Source organism: Octopus bimaculoides, chromosome 2 (genome assembly GCF_046866305.1).
Source record: "Octopus bimaculoides isolate indiv1 chromosome 2, ASM4686630v1, whole genome shotgun sequence".
NCBI classification, from domain to species: Eukaryota; Metazoa; Mollusca; class Cephalopoda; order Octopoda; family Octopodidae; genus Octopus; species Octopus bimaculoides.
In genome coordinates this window covers 169,717,785-169,723,675 of record NC_142929.1, presented here as the reverse complement: position 1 = coordinate 169,723,675, position 5,891 = coordinate 169,717,785, and positions in this window count along the sequence as shown.

Below are 5,891 nucleotides of genomic sequence, written 5' to 3'. Positions count from 1 at the left end.
CGTATTTGTTTTAAAAGATGTATGGTCCTGTGTTATTTAAAATTATTACTTGTTTCATTTCATCAAAGGTTCAGGAATAAGTAGTAGTAATATGATGGACGTGATACAATACACCAGAGCTCATCCTACAAAGTTGATTCCTTGTGTTTACATGAAATAGCATTATTATTAATGTTGATTTCAAATTTTGGCACAATGCCAATAATTTGGAGGAAGGGGATAAATCGATTACATGAAACCCAGTGTAATACTTATTTTATCGCCCGAAAGGATAAAAGGCAAAGGTAACCTCAGCGGAATTTGAACTCAGAATGTAAAGACGAACGAAATGCCGAAAAGCACTTCGCCCGGCGAGCTAACGGTTCTGCCAGCTCGCCGCTTTACATCATTATTGATATTAATATATTGTTGGTGTTACTGCTGCTGCTATTGTTATTCATATTAAGATAATGATTTTAGTGAAATATTCTGTTGGACTAAATATTTTGATTTAGTTAAATCCCCTTTCCATTCTTGAATCAAATACTTTGATCAACATCACATTTAATTGGGGGGGGGGGGTTATGTTGACGAAATAAATGGAAATTTAATATAGGAGATATTTTGTTCTATATTTTAGAGATCAGGAATTCTGTACATTATTTACATTATTTACATTGGACAGATATGTGTCCTCATGTTGTTTGTGGTAACAACAAACAAGATATCCGTCCAATGGAAATGATAGAGTCATTGAATCAGAGGTAAAAATTACAGTATTTTATTTTTTCTATTTAAATGCTGAGTTCAAATTCGACTATACTATAATGTATGGCATTTTTTCATCTATATGATAGTACCAGCCACGTCTGTATGATGATACCAGCCATCTTCTCTTCTTTGCAGCAGCTGGCTTTGACTAATCAACTGAAATTATTATTATGGCAGTGAAGAGCCAAAACAGCGTCAGAAAGAGTAGAGAATCGATCCAAATACCTTGCAACATTTAGTATCTGGAAGTTTTGAGTTCAAATCCTGCAGAAGTCGAGTTTACGTTTCTTTTCATAGGTGTTGGTACGTCATTTCTGTCCAAATCCTGCAAAGTCAAAAATGACGGACTTCTGGAACACAATTCAGATAATTTTCATTCCCGGTGCCAACACATCACTCTTTTTTTTTTTTTGTTTCATTGGAATTGTTAGAGCATCAGACAAAATACCTTGCAGCGATTTAGGTACGGACGTCTATGTTCTGAGTTCAAATTCTACAAATCTTAATTGTACATATGTGTCTATATAACATATCCATTTCGAATTTGTGATAGAGTATCCAGCTCTGTAGAGCAATATATGAACTTTACCTATTTGAGACCGTAGCGCAGTTTTACATGATTAACTTCAACTATATTTACGTTTGTAACACATTTGATCAACTTGAACTGTCACATTATTGATTTCTCACTTCATTTAAAATATAAACGCCATTTGAGCCATGGTGAAAAGGAATTCGATAAAATCAAAATGGTATTATATTTTTTAATAGCATACCATTGCAAAATACATTTTTTCATTCATAATTTTATTCATTTCAGTTATTTAAATATATATACTTCAATTCAGTCATTTGTTTGCACATATTTGATATTTCCAAACAATAAAACAAAATCACTTGGTATATAGTTTCCTGAAATACAGGTTCTATCAAAATGTGTGTTATCGGTGACTGCTTATTTATTTGTACTATAATATTTTACTTCTATTTAATCATATATCTAGAAATATCTTCCCTTACCAAGTTCAAATACAACAGACATACTGAAATTTACTAAGTCAACTAGAGAGGAATTCACTGAAATGTTGGCTTTAAGATCTTAATAAAAATTACTTTCGTGTTTTGGCAATTATATTTATTCTTGTATCGGTTATTCGTATTCTTCTACTCTTGTGTATATATTTTCTCTTTCAGCATTTCTCTTTGCTGTATTTTTATTTTCAAACATTTTTTTTTTGCTACTCGTGTTATTACAAATAATTTTAGTAAAAATGAAAAAAAGCGCTGATATTTTTTTCCCAATACAGTTCATGTTTCTGTCGTTGATAGAAGAAGAAGAAGAAGAAGAAGAAGAAGAAGAAGAAGAAGAAGAAGAAGAAGAAGAAGAAGAAGAAGAAGAAGAAGAAGAAGAAGAAGAAGAAGAAGAGCAACAACAACAGCAACAACAAGACGACGATGACTTTCCTAACCAAGACAGAAGCTATTGAACTAGTTCACGTCGAAATATCAAAAGGAAGTCAATAAATATTTATTGAGGGTGGGGAAAATTAGAATTAAAAAAAGTTGAACGTAAATAGGGGAAGGGGAGACACGAAACGAAACGAAAACAACAAACACAGAAAATAACAATCTATATATCGATTTTATGAAAGAAATTTGAAAAAGATGAATCACCAAAATCAAAAAGAATTCTTTTATCCATAAGAACTTTATATATAAATCTATATATATGTCTGTATGTATGCATGTATGTATATGTGTATGTATGTATGTATGTATGTATGTATGTATGTATGTATGTATGTACGTATGTATGTATGAATGTATGTGTGTATGTATGTATGTATGTATGTACAAATATGTATGCATCCATATATGTTTATGTGTACCTTCAAGCGGCTGTATATGTTTGTGTATATGCATATGCGTAGGTTTATTAGATACATACATATATAAGATATATATTATAAAATCGCGCACACGTATATATCATGTATATCGTTACATATATACATATATGTGTGTATATGTGTGTGCGTGTTTATATATGTATACATGCATATATATGTGTGTGTGTGTGTGTATGTGTGTGTGTGTGTGTGTGTGTGTGTGTGTGTGTGCGTGTGTGTGTGTATGCATGTATTTATGTATGTATATATATATATATATGCAATACAGATAGATAGATAGATAGGGGGAAATGAATTTCATTTTTATAATAAGGATACAAAACTAAACCGGCATGACCAACTTTGAAAATAATTGGAACAAAATTGTAAAAAAATAGGAATTCTGTGGCAGCAACCAAAAATAATTCGATTATGCCCACTTGAAAAAAATTACGTGTGTGTATATATATATATATATATATATATATATATATATACATATATATTTAAATCATTAAACTGTTTCAGCTTCAAAGCTGTGGTCATGTTTGGGCACCACCGTTGACTGTGTTGCACCATTATTTGAAACCTCTGATATGTGGCATTTGGGGAACGTGGGAATTTGATGCGGCTCCCTCATTTGTCTTTCCTGCTGTGAGGTATATTCATCTGGAACCATTGGCAGGAGGAGATCCATTTTTTCTTTTTTTTTGAAGATACCTACATCTACAACATGCAGGTCTCTCAGGCATTTTAGAAGGATATTGAAGAGCTGTGGGTTCTTGAAACCCAAGCTGTTGCAGTATCTGATCCTGTATTTTTATGGAGATGCTGGGATTTTTGGCACTATGCAGTGGCGCCCCGTTCTGCTGTTTGTATATACACCCAGAACCACACTAATAGCTTAGGAGTGAAATTTAGGATTTCTCAATTTTCTGTGAATCGATTTTGATAAAACTTTTCCCAGCTAGTTTGAACACTATGGCAACACCATTGTTATGTTTTCATTATTCTGTGTATCGTCCCTTCATTTTTATTTCAGATTCTCCAGTTTTTGGGTGAACCAAACTAATAGCTTTTGAATAAAATAGTGCATCTAGACATTTTTTTTTTTCAGAAAATAAAGGGTAATGATACATATTAAGCATACGTTGTGTATACATTTAATGGAAAAACCATAATAATACTATAGCATTTATTAACATAATCAATTATTTAACCACATGAGCACCATTTCGACGGATAACTTCAAAACCGTTGTTAGTCATGGAATCTGTCATTTTTTTAATAGCAGCAGGTTGGACTGCTTCTGCTGCAGCTTTGATGGTCGCTCATAAGATATCTTTCAACGTAAATTGGCGTCCATCGGTATAAACATCTTGTTTAATGATAGACCAAAGATTTTCGATAGGGTTGAGATCCGGAGATGCTGGCGGCCACACCATTAACTTTTCACCATGTATCCCGTAAGACCCTACTAATGCAGAGTGGGAGGGGCGTTGTCATGCATGAATACGAGATTCCTTAGAAGTGACAACGGTATGTCATTTAGCAGGGGATCCACGACCTAGTTCAGGAGACTGCAGTAGGCGGCTACGGCCACTTTAACCCTTTAGGTACCCTGTCTGGGCCAACAAGTCTGTCCCCAGTGATACCAGACCATAACATGACTCCTCCACCCTGTTGTTGATGTTGTAAACGTTGGTTATGCACATTTCCAGCAACCGTCATGTCCGTCAAGGGTCGCCTTGGTTTCGTCAGTGAACAGAACACAACTCGTATCTAACGTAATGCACTTTTGGGTTCATTAAAGCCTCAAACTCCTGTGACGAGGCAATTTAAGGGGTTTCTCACACGGACACCATGGTCTCGACGTTGTGATTTCTGATGGTTTTCGGTAAATGAAGAAGTCTGGAAGCGGTGAAAATGGTTTTGCTTGTTTGTCCAGGTTTCCAACGTAACTTCCGGCCAATATTTCTTAAACCCCTAGCTGTCACACTCCTAAGCTATTAGCATGTTTCTAGGTGTATATATATATATATATATATATATATATATATATATATATATATGCACATACATACATATGTAGGCATGTAAATATGCATATGTATACACATCTATATACATATGTGTACTGTCCTCGTTGCAGACAATGCAAGCGTGGCTTTTGGCAATGCGGTTCATTTTTCTACCACATCATGACCTTTTTAATCCTCAAGTTTAATATCCCTGACGATTGCTCTTTGCACTACCGCCTTCAGTTACACGTGATGGTTTCTTTCCTCTTTCCATACATCTTAAATTGTAGGTAAATCTAAAAGCGGCGACAGTTAGCAATTATCTGCAACAAATATGTAGTAAAAAAATAAGTAGTACCAGGTAAGAACTGTATTGCGAGAGCAAAAAATTCTTATTCCTTTGGCTGTGAGAATAGAAGTAAGAATACGGAAGGGTAAAGGTATGAGGCGTGAGGACACACTGAATGATTAGCTGAAAGCCTACCTGATTGATGAACTCTTCGCCTCTTACAACTATGACTAAAGCCAATAAAAACTCCACACTCTGCTCACTATCTCTATCTCTCTTTTTCTCACTCTCCCACCCTCTCTCTCTCTCTCTCACACACACACACACACACACACACACACACACACACACACACGGACTCCGTTGTGTTGTCATATATATATATATATATACATGGCTGTAAATTAAGTATCAGTTACGCACTGGGTCTCAGTAATAGATTATCCCCCTCCCCTAAATTCCAAGCCCTGTGCCTATAGTAGAAAGCATATATATATATATATATATATATATATATATATATATAATATATATATATATTCATTTAAAATACAGAGATGCCTATAATAGGACATCTGACCCGCTAGAAAGAGCAGCAAAAGACTACATACCACAAAAATAGGGATAATTTCGAAAGGGAATGAAAAATAAAAACATTTGCCAATCTATATTCCGTACCATGGTTTCAAGTCATTTTAGCAAGATAAAAATATACCCTTTCAATGGTCGAACTATCTTCAGCGGAATAACCAGACAACACATGTTGTTTTTATTTTTCATTCCCTTTCGAAATTATCCCTATTTTTGTGGTATGTAGTCTTTTGCTGCTCTTTCTAGCGGGTCAGATGTCCTATTATAGGCATCTCTGTATTTTAAATGAATAATATATAGTCTATTGACTGATTTTTATTCTCGCTAGACCACTGGTGGTAAATAAAATTT